The sequence below is a fragment of the Megalobrama amblycephala genome, linkage group LG14, assembly GCF_018812025.1.
Source record: "Megalobrama amblycephala isolate DHTTF-2021 linkage group LG14, ASM1881202v1, whole genome shotgun sequence".
Taxonomy (NCBI): Eukaryota; Metazoa; Chordata; class Actinopteri; order Cypriniformes; family Xenocyprididae; genus Megalobrama; species Megalobrama amblycephala.
The window spans coordinates 33,717,751-33,734,384 of record NC_063057.1 but is presented as its reverse complement, the minus strand read 5'-3'; the positions used below and the strand labels follow the sequence as shown (position 1 = coordinate 33,734,384).

Genomic DNA, 16,634 nt, shown 5'->3' with positions numbered 1-16,634 from the left:
TGTCAAAAGATCAAGGCAAATTTGCCTTTTGGTTTTTCATGTTGAGAAGCTCTTTTGGAAGTGATTTTTAATATGGTTCACATCATGGTTAGCTTCATCTTAACTATCTTTAGATTGATGACATACTTCACTGACTTGCTAGGTATATACTGTACTGTCTAAATGAAAATGGGATTAGCCTTTGATCTAGTGTTACATTAGATACTGGATTGTATACTGTAGTAGTGGAAGACCTTCCCCTTTTGTCCCACAGTTCCCTTATGGAACCAGGCTTTGTTTGATTCCTTTAGAGACTTTCCTGTAGACTTTAGAGACAAAAACTGTAAATTAAGTGAAAACTGCATGTCATGCATTACATGACAGTGCCATTATTATAACACACAAATATGATATCATGACTTCAAAACAAACATGATTGACTTAACATATTATTGTACAGCTGGTTTGATGGGGGAATGTTCATGAAAATATGAGGAAAATAAAATGCCATAATGTCTCTTTATTCTCTTATTTATTTATGTAGGATGAAGAGATACAGATCAAGAATCAGTAACAAGATACACTTAAAAAAAAAAACATTCTAGATTTACTACTTTAACAAAACACTTTTGAGTCACATGTGATATTCATGGGTCCTGTCTGTCTCAGTGCTGAAACTCTTTATACAAACTTACATGTATAGACAGATCAGAACTTATGAATATAGTGTATTATACTGAACTTTATACAGTAATCTACTGCAAATTTCAAACACACATTAGTCCTCATTAATACAGGTTCATATGTTAATGATTCTTCATGATTTTCATCTTAAATCATACGCTGAAGGTTCAGAATTATTGGAATCACATTCTTCAAATCTCCTGTTATCTTAAGGGAAACAGTAGATAACCACTGAAAGTGTTGTGGTTATTCTGGCTATCAGATATCCTCCTGCCAGACCAAAGTCTCACATAGACAACATCTCCAACCTCCAGGATCAACACAACTCCATTTGAGGAGTTTAAATCATTCTGAGGCCTGATTATCATGTGCAATAACCACACTGCTTTCCATTCTTATAAATGTCTGCAGTTGCTGCAGTTGGGCCACCATGACCATATACAGAGACTCTGAACATGTACGCTCCTTTCAGTGGGGCTGTGAAAATACCTAAATCAAATAACAAGAGACACAGAATCAGCTGTTTCCTGTATTGATTGCTTCATTACCAAACACACTGTAATAGTTTTGAAAGATGGCAGATCATTTAATTCTCTTATACACATTACACAACTGCAGAGAGGTCTGAATGGAGCAGAAGGTTTTCATTACTATAAACTGAGTTTTATGACTCCATTTCATTGATAATTACCTGTAATTGGGTTGTAGGCGTTCCCTATGTTTGTGAAGACGTTCCTGTAGGTTAGTGTGATTTCAGTGGTAAAAGGACCAATATATCCACTGCCAGATTCCATCAGTGCAGCTGAAAAAGCTATTTCTCTGTCTGTTATTGAAAAACATAAGCAATATTGTGATATATTACTGTATTACACTGAGAATGAATACACTGAATTTAACATCATTCAAGCACACTTTCACCTCTATTTTCCTTTCTCAACTGCTCCACTTGACTCAGAGTAAGATTTGAAATTTCTGTGAAGGAATAAAGATTCTGTTAAATGACATTTACACTGATTATTGTAATAGATAACACAATTTACACAGTATACACTCAACTTTACACTAACATTTACACTATACAATGTATTGCAGGTGTTGATAAAAGAGTTAATGTTTTGGTGAAGTACCTTCATTTTTCTTCGGTTCATCTCATCCCTCAGTTCTCTGATGTTTTCTTTCTGCTCTGTAACGGTGGCGGTCAGTTCTCTGATGTTTTCTTTCTGCTCTGTAACAGTGGCGGTCAGTTCTCTGATGTTTTCTTTCTGCTCTGTAACGGTGGCGGTCAGTTCTCTCAGTGCTGCATGGATGTCAGGGATGCCCAGATCACAGTATTGTTGGTCTGTCAGTTGAAGCTTCAGCTCTCAAAGTGTCTGTTTGAGGTGGATTCTGTCTTCCGTCCTCAGAGCTGATCTGTTGACTGATCTCATTCTCATTGAGTCCTCCATCTACCTGCTGCTGGACGACAAACACAAAGGTTTCCAACAGCAGCAGTATACATACTAAAGCCTTCATTCTTCACTGATGTTTGTTTTCCAGCTCTTGCTCTGTCATCCTCACAGCCTCTCATGTTCCTTTTATAGTGTCCTGATTCACTGTCTTTTGTACTTGATTTATATTGCTTCAGATAAATAAGTAGTTAAAGTTAAATGTTAATCATATAATCAAAGAGATGTTTCAGGTTCAGTAGATGTTTATCTCTATTCTGATGTCCACAGAAAATAACTTGGACTCAACTCTCTCTCTCTCTCTCTCTCTCTCTCTCTCTATTTAAATGTATATAGCTCAGTGGTTGGCAACCTTAAAGCATGTGAATGGATTATTGGATCTGTACACTAGCACAGGTTTAAATATCTGTTTAATAGTATTTATTGGACCTAACTTAATAAAACAGGCTGTGTGACTATGAGGAATCATTATACCAGAATCTACATCCATATGCAAGTTTGAGTGACTTTATTTAAATTAAATACATTAGTTATTGTCATGTGCCAGTGATCATCCTGACCTCTGATATAGATGGTCACTCCACTCTCTGGTATCCATGTGAATATCTTACAAAAATTACCAGGTTTACCTGCTTTATGCTATGAAAAATTAAAGATTTGATGTTAATTTACGCACAACATTTTTTTAAGTGATGTTCACACATATAATGTTGAAGCATTATGTCTATACTAATAAATCAAATGTTGCTGATGGAGTTTAACTTGTGTTGAATTCCTTTAAATGTTATTTTCCCCCAAATGCAACAACATCCTGTATCAAAAGATGTAAAACTGAATAAATGCATGGATTAATAAACACAAAAAAGTAATTTGAGGACACAATCAGTTTAATTCTTTTCTTGCTGTTACTGTTCAATTATACACAAAATATACTGAAGAAAACAAACTAAATGTGTAAAAATCACTATTATTCAACACAAAACATGTGAAATGAATACATTTAGTGACATGTATAAAAACATTAAATGTAATTATTAACCTGATTTACAACTTTTCCCGTACAAGAATGCCCTAGATTTTGGGATTTATGCACTTATGATAAAGTTTACAATAATTTGTTTTATGGTATCATAATGTGAGTTGTTGTTTTGCGGTGTGTGCTTTGATCTTATCACCTTATCTTGTTATTCATTATTCTCAGGTTAGGTAAAATATGTCGAGTCTGGCCTAAATTATAAGCAATTCAAAGCTTAAATAAATCAAAGCCTCAGTAGTGTCAGGCTTTAGCAGAGTGTGGTGTATACAGGAACACGGTGAAGGAGAGTAAGATTAACAGGCTTTATTACAGAAGACAAATGTAACCAAACTGAGCAAATGTGTTACCATGAACCAACACCAGAATAAACATAATGGGATATTTATATGCAGGGTAAAGAGGAACTAAATCATGAACATCTGAATGTGATGAATAACAAATGACTAATACAGACATGACTGAACTAAACTGAACATCAAATGTTTGGCCGTTTTTGTAATCAATTAAATTTATTTTAAATGGCTACTTTTCTTTTTATAATAAAGAAAAATGTAATTGGCAAAGGTGTAGTCAGCCCTGGGTTTCTTGTCTTCAGCTCTGGGCTTCTAGCCATTGGGGGTTTAATGACATATCAGTATCTAAAGAGGCAATCAACTCTTTAGTCTTTTATACTCTGTTTACTGCTGAATTTGGTTTTAATCTTCTTTATTGATGTTGTAAGTTGTAAGTACAACTTGAAAAGTTGTAACTTTTCCAAGACCCAAGATCCTGCTCAAGGTCTTGCAGGTGTAAGCTGTCTGCCTTTTTTATGTCCTTGAACTCCAGTAAACTCAACCAAGATGGCTGATTTCCTTTCAAGGTTCTAGGAGTAGAACCACAATTCTTTTACAAGTTTCCTAGGTAAAAATTGCAGATGAACGTCATTTCTCGCAATCACAACTTCAGAAGTGGGAATTATCAAATGTCTGATAGCATGTGAAGGCAGCACAAACACTTCTGCTCCTCCTTCCTTACACTGTATAGAAAAACTTAGCTGCAACAAATAATGAACTGTTGTGAAGGAGAAGCCGTTAAACACTGCCAGTAAGTCCCAGGCAGGGTTGCCAGATTTTCACAACGAAACCCACCAAATTGCTTCTCAAAACTACCAAAACTACCATGGTAAAACCATGGCGTTCCAGGGGGTAAAATTTGCATTTTTGGCGGGGCTTCCCTGGTAAAATCCACATTCCAGGGACTATATCACGTTATTTTGAGTCAATTCAACCTGCGGGAAAAACCACAGACTTGGCAACACTGGTCCCAGGCTTCATCAAGGGGGCGCTGGCCTGCTCAAATGGCCACACATACATTGCCCGCCCAATCAGCCCAGTGACAGTTTCCCATAGGGCAGGGAAGGTTTCTTGGATGTTCAGTCTTTTCAGCGCGTCCAATTAAACTATTATCTGACTCCATTTTATTATGACTTTACGCTTCTTAATTTAGATTAGAATGCCAGTTGATTATTGGACATTTGCATAATAGTTTAGCTACACATTTCTTTGATTATTCTATTTAATTTCTTATTATACAAAACATCAAATGCTCAAAAAATAAAGAGTAAAAGATGAATACCTGACATCAGAAAGATACATAATGCTGAGCATTATGGGCTGATTTGGCTACAGATTTGCACCCTGAGCCTTCTGCAACATTACTTTAAATACTCAGACCAAGACAGAAACTTCTTTCAAATGGAAACATGAGTTCACAGTGGGAATTTTAATAAGGGGTCAATGTGGCGACCAGGGCGGGCGAGAGCCGTGAGGGAACGGCGCGAGGCCGGTGGCGCGAGAGTTAACGAGCTACACCTGGGAGGCGCACCGGCCTTGAGTCTCTCACGGAGGAGCTCCGGGAGCATAAAAGGAGGAGTGACGACAGTGAAGGACGAGAGAGGACCAGGCCTGGACTTTATTTTATGTTTTATTATGTTTGTGTGGCCGGCAGACGTCCGCGAGGGTCTGCCGGCATTACTTTCGTTTTGGTTTTTGGTTTATGGTTTATTTATATATTAAAGTTTTGTTTAATGTTCGCCGGTTCCCACCTCCTTCTTCCCATATTTAGGAAGCGCGGGAGTGTGAAGACCTCGACAGGCTGCCCGAGGCGGTGGTGCTGGAGCCTAGTGACAGGTGGGACGGAGAGCTCGAGGCCGTGCTCCTGGGACGAGGTGGGGTGGCTGCCGTCCAGGAGGGAGCGGAGGAGTTGCCGCCGTCCCACCTGTCACTAGGCTCCAGCACCACCACCTCGGGCAGCCTCTCGCAGTCTTCACACTCCCGCGCTGCCCAAACTCCGCAGCACCGCGATCCCCCTCAGCAGCGAGGGCTCTTTGACAGCATGTCCCTCCTTCCTCCCGGGTTTCGGCACCAATGTAACACAGTTCGTAAATATGGGAAGAAGGAGGCGGGAACCGGCGAACGTTAAACAAAACTTTAATATATAAATAAACCAAAAACCAAAACGAAAGTAATGCCGGCAGACCCTCACGGACGTCTGCCGGCCACACAAACATAATAAAACATAAAATAATATCCAGGCCTGGTCCTCTCTTGTCCTTCACTGTCGTCGCTCCTCCTTTTATGCTCCCGGAGCTCCTCCGTGAGGGACTCAAGGCCGGTGCGCCTCCCAGGTGTAGCTTCGTTAACTCTCGCGCCGTTCCCTCACGGCTCTCGCCCGCCCTGGTCGCCACAAAAGTGTTTCTATACTTTTTTTAAGCAGTGTAGATTTTTGATAGAATATTTTTTTTAAATTAAAATATCTTGAAACAAAAATGAGGATGTACTCGCACCAGGTGACCTTAACCGTGCCCAAGCACATTTGACCCCCAAAGTCTGGTTCATTTGATTAGTGTGATCATTCCGTACCATGCCGTGCCTCTGTACCATGCGCTGGCTTGCTTGAAGAGTGGGGTTAAGGTGTGGTTCAATTGGGCCATACAGAAGTAGTTAACCGTGCCGGAGCATGGACCAGCTACTACTTTTGTGTACTGCTGTCATCATTACAACAGCAAACTTCTATTGCTACTTGAATAGTAAACTTTTAATTAATTTAATTCACTCTAGTGTATTTAGGTTTATAACTGGTCAGGTTCTTACCTTGTATGATCTTATCCAGATGAGATAAATAAGAGAGATATACAAAATGTGCAGTGGTGGGTCCCTTGGACTAGGTTTGAAAACCACTGGTGTATTGAGAATAAGGTATGTAGACGGGATGGGCTACTCTGGTCCCGGAGGGCCACTATTTTTAGAGTTTATCCTTGATCAAACACACCGGCAAAATTTTAACCCTAAATCTTCAAGACTCCTTGAAAATTACAGGCAGATGTATTTGATTAGGGATGAAACCTAACTCTGCAAGATTCTGGCCCTCCAGGACCAAAGCTGCCCATCCCTGATCCATAGGATAGGATAAGGTATAGATCATACATGTTATTGGTTCTGATGCTTTAAATGTCTAAATTGTTTTGTCCCTAGACCTGATGGCACTGAAAGAGGCAAGTCATGAACTTAATGAAAGGAAAGAAGAGAAAAACCATTATGATAAACAGTATTTCACTTCTGGAGAAAGATCGACACAGGCTAAAAAGACTTCCACACTAAAAAGAGCTCAAAAGACAGGAACTAAAGGTTATTTCACCTGCCAGCAGTGTGGAAAGAGTTTCACACATAAAGGAAACTTTAATGTCCACATGAGAATTCATACTGAAGAGAAGGCTTACACCTGCCAACAGTGTGGAAAGAGTTTTACTCAAAAAGGTAGCCTTAAAGTCTACATGAGATGTCACACTGGACAGGGTGTTTTCATCTGCCAACAGTGTGGAAAGAGTTTTGGTGGAAAAGGAAACCTTAAAGTCCACATGAGAATCCATACTGAAGAGAGCCCATTTGCCTGCCAAGAGTGTGGAAAGTGTTTCAGACATAAAGGAAACCTTAAAGTCTACATGAGATCTCACACAGGAGAGAAACCTTACACCTGTCAACATTGTGGAGTAAGTTTCGGTCAACATGCAAGCTTTAAATTCCACATGATAATTCACACTGGAGAGCGCTCTTTCACCTGCCAACAGTGTGGAAAGAGTTTTTCTGAAAAAGGAAACCTTAACCCTCTGGAGTCTGAGGCTGATTTGGGGCCTGGAGAAGTTTTGACATGCCCTGACATTTGTGCTTTTATCAGTAGTTCATAAACATATAAATGACAAAAGTGTCATTACACTGTATTCAGCACAAACTAGGCTACAATAATATGTGAGGAACATGTATGTACATGTTTGTATTTTTGAAGGAATAATGTTTATGCGTGGTTATTGAAAAAAAAAAAAACTTAAGTCACTGAAATAAGGCCAAAAAAAGTATATTAAATCTATGTTCACAAGACTTTTGGTTATTGGAGGTTGTAGACTAGAGTTTTTGCTTCAGAATTATGTAAAAATTATGCTGCCTACTCCTTCATATAAAACAATATATTGATTTAGTTTTTGTAAGACACTTTTTGTCAAGAAACACAGTATGCGTGGGGGCGTGAATCTGCATTAATAATGGGCCATTTACACCTGAGAAGACAAAGGAATCACATAGTAATGATCTGAAATGACTTGCATATTAATGAGGCCTATCAGTCAGGTAGGCTGTGAAAAAAACCCTCTGTAATAATGTCTCAGCTCATCATAAACAGCAATACTGTGAAATATTATTACAATTTAAAATAATGGTATTCTATTATATTCTTTAAAATATAATGTATTTCTGTGGTGCAAAGTGTCTGAACAATTATGTTACCTCTATGGCATTTCATATAGGCTTTTAGCTTAAAAGCATGCACATTTGGAGAAATATTGATGGATTCTTATATATTTATGTCAGTTTTCTATACTGAGAAATAATATTTATTGTCATCACTATGAGTGCTGGATACTGTGTTTTTAATTCATACTTTACACCTTTAGTCCACAAATTCATAATATAAAGAAGAAAAGGAACTAGGAACTAATGGCATGTCTTCTAGAGAGGGCTAACCATGGCTTTAACATCCAAATAAACACTTTTCAAGACAATAAATACACGATTGAGATGATGAATGCATGTATTGCCTCTGAATTTGCGTCTGAATAGCGCTGGCTCCGTGGGCGTGGCCGCATTAGCGGATAATGAGCTGAATCACGGACTTCTGACATGGCTCTATTTTCATACAGATTACATAAACACAGAATGTTTATTTTCGATTTGACTTGCATGATTTAAAACCTGACATTTCAACGTTTCTTTAGATGTAAGTGTCATTTTTTTGTCATTAGTATTCATAAGTTACAGTTCATTTTCTGAGAACTATCAGATTGGACTTCGTTCAGAGGGAGAGGAGAGATCACGCATCATGTTAGTTTTCTTTATTTTACAAAAAGCACAACATTGTGTTTTTACTCTGAGTGTACACAAATAAAAGAAGACATTCTATAGTTTCAATTGATATATTACTTATGTCTCTATGACAAGAAATGACGGAGTATTTTAAGTCTGTTTTGCTGCAATGTGAAAAAAAACCTGCAAAACGCGCCGGCGCGTTTTCAGACCTCAGGGCGTTAAAGAGCACATGGGAATACACACTGGAAAGAGCTCTTTCACTTGCCAACAGTGTGGAAAGAGTTTCAAACAAAAAGGAAACCTTAAAGTCCACATGAGATCTCACACTGGAGAGAAACCATTCATATGTAGTCAGTGTGGAAAGAGTTTTAGATTTAAAGATAACCTTAAGTACCACATGAGGACTCATTAGAGAGAGAACTGGTTTAGATGTCAGTGTAGAAAGAGTTTCACAGACAGGAAACGCTATGAGAACTGTGTTATAACTCTCACCAGAGAGAAGTTCCCATGTCAGAGAGACCTGAAATGGCATTTGCAAACTCATTCTGGAAACTGCAGTGCTTATCAGTATGACAAGGTTTAAAGAAGGAGCCATTTCAAAAATCAATGGGTTTTTCTTTTGTTATCACTTACAGATACACCTGTAAAGTCATACAGATCTGAGGCTCTGCAATTTAAAACAGCACCAGAAAATATGTATCTTTGTGAAATTAGGGTTATACATTTACATTGCAGCTGAATCTGATTTTCCACTCAAAAAATAAACTTATTTCCACCTCTCTATTTTTCAACTAATAATTTCTTATTGTGTTCATCCACACCTGACCATCTCCTTTGCTTTTGTCACATTCCTCCTGTATTTTTTGTTCCTCGGTAGAGACTCTTATTTAGATATATTTTCTGTTCTTTTGTTTCAGTTCACATTTCTTGTGTCTATTAGGGTCTGTAGTTACTAATCATGTTTCTATGGTTTTAGCTTAGTTTCCACTTGTCTTGTTTAGTTTCTTGTTTATCCCTTTATATTTATGATATATAATGGCACCAGTATGTTTGTCAGCATGACGTCAGGCTTTGGAGTTTTTTGTTTGTTAATGTACATTTTGTACCTGTTCAGCTTTTGGCACTTTTTTACCAAATGGTAACTCCATGTTGTTACGATCATTAAACTCTTGTTAGCATTCAGATGTCTTTATCGGCATTGGGCCCTCGGGACTCTGGTCCTTGTGGCTTCACTCATCCTGCATTTTTACGTAAAGGCCGGAACACACCAAGCTGACGCTGATGAACTAGTGGAGACGAAAACAGACTGCTCACGCCGGCGGCGTCTGTGCCCAAAGTGTCCAAAGTTTCCTTGACACACCAAATGAACGCTCGGCAGCCGACGGCCAAGTATCACGTCCATTCTGCACCTGCGTAAGATGAAATGCCTTTCCGAGTCAACAGGTGGCAGCCAATCAGAATGATCAGATGGCCCAACGGACTGACGAGCTTCGACGCTGATTCAACATTTCGAATCGACCGAAAAAAAAAGCCAACGAGGACCAACTTCAGCCGACGGTGCGGAACACACTGAGAAATCTTTGTTGGCCAATGAACAAAAATTGCCTGACAGCCAACTATCGGCTTGGTGTGTTCCTGACTTTAGGTTCCTATGGAGCTGCTTCAGCGACATTGTTTCTTGCAAAAGAACAATGATCATTAGAAATGTGAAACTCCCTGTTTACAACTGGCGTTAAGATGCATTTTGGTCGATTGGATCATAAATAGACGATGGAGACAGACACCCGTTTACACCTGGTGTTTTAATCTGTCTCTTTTTTTCCACTTTCGACACATCTGTCCTGATTTCTTGGAGGGGATGGTCTATGGGTGGGTAGGGGCTTTTTCAGATCTTCCGATCTAGTGGACGACATTTTGCAATTTGCATATGAACACAACTGGAGAAAACATACAGAGAGTGTCAGCTTTCGTTTCTGTTTTGATTTCGTAAGAGAACATTGTGCTTGGTGCATTTTTCATCTTCAAGCTAAACTTAGATCTTCAGCTGACACATTTTAAATCCCGTCTGACCAGAGCTTCCCAAATTGTTATGCATTAGATCACTAGGTGCTCTTTTCTGGGCTGTTCGACCACATGAATGTCTACACTATAAAAGCAATCCGGTCAAATGCGTTTTCGACTAACTCTGGACATGTTTGAAAGTGGACAAGCTCAAAACATTGTAGATGTTTACAGCTGTGTTTAGCATCATCCACTTTTGATGTGATTGACAAAACTGCATCTCAATACCAGGTGTAGACAGGGCCTAAAAACTTTTTGAGTGGTAAGAAGATTCTAACAGATTTACCATTGCTTCTCAAAAAATCAACATGTCTGTGATTGGCTACATTGCTAAACAATGCAAACACAAGTTATAAATAGAATCTTGCATGTGCTTGCGTCTGTAAATCATTTTTATTTTACATTAGTTGTGAATAATTTATTCGTTTTTAGATATTTTATGTTTAGCTTTTTCTAATTTGTGGGAGTCCCGCGAATCATGTGATTCTCCCGCAACCTGCACACATGCGCGTCTTACCACACGCGCCCATCACATTTTGTCCCGCGCCGCGCTCCGTTGCGTTGGGAGTGCAGGTCTAATTAAAATTAAAGGATTAGCTCACTCAAAAATTCTGTCAGCTAAGTATTTAAATAATCTTATGAATGCACTAAATCTAATTGAATCATTAATAGAATCTAATTGTGAATCATCCTGAATTTGCTAAAACTCATAAGTCTAATCAATTTGCTAGTCACCCCTAGTGATGAGAATATGGTCATTGTAATTGTGACTTCCATCACTCCATTCTTGATACATCAATGCCCAGTTTCTTTAGGACTGACTTGGAAGATCTTGAAGATTTGAGGTAGGTAGACCTTTTTATGGAGTAAACTACTCACAGCTGCATCTGACCTGGCATCACTCTCTGCGGTCCTGAACAGATTTCATTCCATTTTGAAAGATGCCATTTTGTAGTGTAGCGATATTAGCTCAAAGGGGAAATATTAATAATTATTCAAAACTTATTAGGATGATTAATTATGAATATTTGAATCAGCTCATCAGATTAATTTGATGTAGCTAAATTAAAATTACATTTAATCAATCAGTTTCATACTGTGAACACTCCATATTGATTATTAATTAATTCTAAGAAAAGGGTATTTTTCATGGCCATAGAAAATTATTCATAATATCATGATGCATTTTACCATAACATGATATACATTGTTAATTAAAGCATCCTGAGAGAATTAAATCAAGACTGTACACGATAGGGTGGGAAAACATTACAAGACCACATATGGTTACAAGAAGGGGGGGGGGGGGGGGGGGGGGGGGGAGAACCATGTTCCTGAGTCTCCAGTGCCCCCTGTACCTCCCTTTGCTTCCTGAAATACCACTGCCCTGGTGGCCCCCTGAGCTAATAGCATGTCCCTGGCTTCCTGAACTGCCTGCTGCTCCCTAGATCCTTTGGATACCGCCCTGGAGGCTTCTCGTTGTGCCCAAGACACTCCTAGCCAGCCTTTAGGGCACCCACCCCACCCTCCCATCCCATCCCAATTTTTTATGTTGTTAGTTTGTTATGTTTCAGCTGAGGAATCCAACAATTACACATTTGAGGTAACGTAGTTAGCCTACTTTATTGAGTATTTCCATTTTATGCAACTTTACACATTTACTATAAATAGTAAATTAATAAAATAATAATTAACAAAGTTAAGATCATCATGTTTGTAGTGTGATCCAGGGGTTAAAACATACAATATATATTTCAGACCTAGTGGAGTAATAGTAATAATAATAAATTACTATTACTTACTCCACTAGGTATGAAATATATATTGTTCATTTTAATCCCCTGGATCACACTACAAACATAATGATCTTATAAAACATGATGCATTGCTGTGTCTGTTATCCCATAATTCCCACTTTTGGACACAGTGGCTGTGTTGTTTTGTTTACATAGTCTTGCTTTAACAGACATTAATATAAGACAACACTGCAAAAACAGTTTACTGTCAAGCTGTTATATGCTGTTATGTATTTATTGTCCAGCATTCCCGATTTTTCTGATGCATGTCCTTAATTTAATTTCATATGTTGGTATTAATTCAGTGTTTATAATGCTAATACTTGAACATCAAAGAATTTCAACCCAAACTGACTGGGTTTCTAGAGAGCAAAGGTTTTGTGAAAAAAGTGGAAGACTTAAACACAAAGTGTGTAAAATAAACTGTTAAAAGTATGTGATGATCACTAGTGATTGTACGTTATTCTGTGTTGTCTTCATTCAGGTTGGATTTCAGCTTTAATGTACTTTTTTTTTTTAACAAAGCAGCTGATATTGCCATAGAAACTAGTGGACTGACGAGTCGCTTTTACCACAAAATGGCAGAAGTGTAGGGCTGCTGCTGGATGCTGGTGTTGCAATGGAACGTTCTATTGACTGCCGCTTCTTGTCAGTATAAGTTCTTTGACTCAGGGCTGTGTCTAATAGGGTAGATCATCATCGGCTGTGGGCGGGGATTCTCCCTATAATGACGTCATTGTAGGAGGGAATCTGAATTTAGATTTATGGGAATTGTAAAAAACAAGTGAGTGGGTTTTTACCATTATAGTGTTGTGCTCTCTCGTGTTTGGATTATCAGTGTCAGTGGAGGAGTGTAGAGAAGCACACAACAAAGAGAATCCCTTTCAGGAACTTTACTTCACTTATTAAGACACACGGTACAACAATGGAGGATTTATGCTCTTGCCCAGCGCTGATGGGTTTGAACACAACCATCCTCGCCAGAGCCTGTGAGCATACTGATGTTAAACATAAACAAGCTGTGAACTAATGCCTGCATAATGACGTAGCCACATCTGATTGGATGAGAAATCATTATTTGTACATATAAAATAACTGACACAAACTTACAGTAACTAACACTATAACAATAGGCTGGTTGTTCTCACATCCTGCGGACACACATCAGTGTTCAAACACCTTATAAAAGTGAATTTTGCATAATAGGTCCCCTTAAAATAAATGCTTTGTTTATAATGAGGAAGACATTTTAAACTATGAAACTTGCAGGATGTTTTAATGGTTCAAAGAACTCTTATATGTCAAAAGATCAAGGCAAATTTGCCTTTTGGTTTTTCATGTTGAGAAGCTCTTTTGGAAGTAATTTTTAATATGCTTCACATCATGGTTAGCTTCATCTTTAGTATCTTTAGATTAATGACATACTTCACTGACTTGCTAGGCATTTAATGTACTGTCTAAATGAAAATGGGATTAGCCTTTGATCTACTGTTACATTAGATACTGGATTGTATACTGTAGTAGTGAAAGACCTTCCCCTTTTGTCCCACAGTTCCCTTATGGAACCAGGCTTGTTTGATTTCCTTTAGAGACTTTCCTGTAGACTTTAGAGACAAAAACTGTAAATTACATGAAAACTGCATGTGAGCCCAATGTAAAATCAGAAAAATAAACTTCTTAATTTTTGAGATAAAAACTGTAAATTAAATGAAAATGGCATGTCATGCATTACATGACAGTGCCATTATTATAACACACAAATATGATATCATGACTTCAAAACAAACATTGTTGTCCTAACATATTATTGTACAGCTGGTTTGATGGGGGAATGTTCATGAAAATATGAGGAAAAGAAAATGCCATAATGTCTCTTTATTGTCTTATTTATTTCTATAGGATGAAGAGATACAGATCAAGAATCAGTTACAAGATACACTTAAAAAATATTATTTAACATTCTAGGTTTACTACTTTAACAAAACACTTTTGAGTCACATGTGATATTCATGGGTCCTGTCTGTCTCAGTGCTGAAGCTCTTTATACAAACTTACATGTACAGACAGATCAGAACTTATGATTATAGTGTATTATACTGACTTTATACAGTAATCTACTGCAAATTTCAAACACACATTAGTCCTCATTAATACAGGTTCATATGTTAATGATTCGTCATGATTTTCATCATAAATCATACGCTGAAGGTTCAAAATTATTGAAATCACATTCTGCAAAGCTCCTGTTATCTTAAGGGAAATAGTAGATAACCACTGAAAGAGTTGTGCTTATTCTGGTCATCATATATCCTCCTGCCAGACCAAAGTCTCACATAGACAACATCTCCAACCTCCAGGATCAACACAGCTCCATTTGAGGAGCTTAATGCATTCTGAGCCTGGTGATCATGAGCTATAACCACCTGCTTTCCATTCTTAACAATGTCTGCAGTTGCTGCAGTTGGGCCATTACCATATACAGAGACTCTGAACATGTACGCTCCTTTCAGTGGGGCTGTGAAAATACCTAAATCAAATAACAAGAGATACAGAATCAGCTGTTTCCTGTATGATTTCTTAATTACCAACCACACTGTTTAATAGTTTAAAAAAAGAGCAGATAATCTAATTCTCTTATACACATTACACAACTGCAGAGAGGTCTGCAGTTGCAGACCTCATTACTATAAACTGAGTTTTATGACTTGCGATGGAATTTCAGAACTAATTAATTGTGAACTAACATTTCTTTTCTCCTACAGGCCTAACAAGCTAACTTTGAAATAGAGAAATAGTTACTAGGACTGTGTGTTGTAACAAGTGGAGAATTCTGCTGTGCTGGCTAGACCGCATCCTTCTAGAGATAAAAAAATAGTCTATGAAAATAGTTTTGACCTATTGAGTAATCAGTGAATTATTAACATGGTGATATTTTTTGATGATCCTGTGATTCAGTTGTTCTAATCTAAATTTACTCCACCCGTAAGCGTGGCAGAGGAACTAAGTTGTTTTTCTTAAATCTGAACCAATCATACTGGCCCTCATTTATCAAACGAACGTAGAAACCAGTGTACATTCGAACGGAAAAATCAGCTTACGACAACGCTCACGTGTTATTCATTAAACTTTCGTATGCGGCCAGTTCTGTCGCACGAATGAACGGGTGTTGATAAATGTGGTGGCTGAAAACAATCATCATTTAAATATCATGCCCCCAAATTTTAGAAGCCTCGCCCTATAGTTTACGACACAGAGAAACGTAACCTGGCCATGAAGAGGAAGTAATCGCATGAAAAATAAATCTTACTCTAAAAACACGCCTCAACCTTGTAATTTCAAACAATAAAATTAATTTAAATAATAATAGGCTACTGGTAAATAAGGCTAAATACTTACAATACAAACATTATTAATATATATAAACTTGGTTATTTACCTCACTCCACATCCTTAAAATTTATTTTATTCATAACAGAACAAGAATGAAAAATAATATATTGAAACACAAATTAGTCTATAGTGGCATTCATTATAAAGCAGAAATGAATTTATTTAAAGCAAAACTGAATTGGGCTCTCATAGCCTAGGCCTACCTCTTTCATTCGGGAAGAATCCAAACATTTCCTATATTCGCGATGTAGGCTATTGCTTGCTGAACTACTGTTCATTATGTAAACTAAGGATTTTTATTTCACTCTTGTTCCAATATCCACATAAAACATCATCCTTCACATGCGCAAAAATATGTTTGGATGGGCGTTGCGTGCGCCAATTGGTACAGATGTACTCCTAGATGTACTCAGACCATTAAACTGATGGACCACAAACTTTGTATGCATTTTAGTTTGCTGATAAATGGCTGAAATGTAAAGTTAGCAACGCTAGAACTGATATGTTGCGTCTATGTGTGTGAGTGAGGCGCCCGCGCGATCAATTGAATTGAATAAAATAAAGAGAAATATTTTAATAAAATAAAGAAAACGAATACAACATGTCAAATGAGCATAGCATGTACTAGCCCTACTTGATGCACAGTTTTTCTCTTTTGTTTTGTTAATCTGATAATTATTTTAGTGATATTTCATGTAGTCCTATTTTTTATTCCTTGTTGGCTATATTTTCTGTTCTCTGTGTTGCAGGTGTATGATGTGTGAATCCAGATTCTCCACCAGATTTACTCTGCTGCACGCAAGTTCCCACTGACTCAAAAACGTGCGTACACGAGCTGAGACCTGACATG

The 16,634-nt window shown here is 37.8% G+C and overlaps 1 pseudogene; it reads right to left on the bottom strand.

Moving 5' to 3' along the window:
• Positions 1 to 740: 740 nt before the first annotated feature.
• On the bottom strand, positions 741 to 14,889 carry LOC125244437 (annotated as a pseudogene).
• Between the last annotated feature and the right edge of the window lie 1,745 nt (positions 14,890 to 16,634).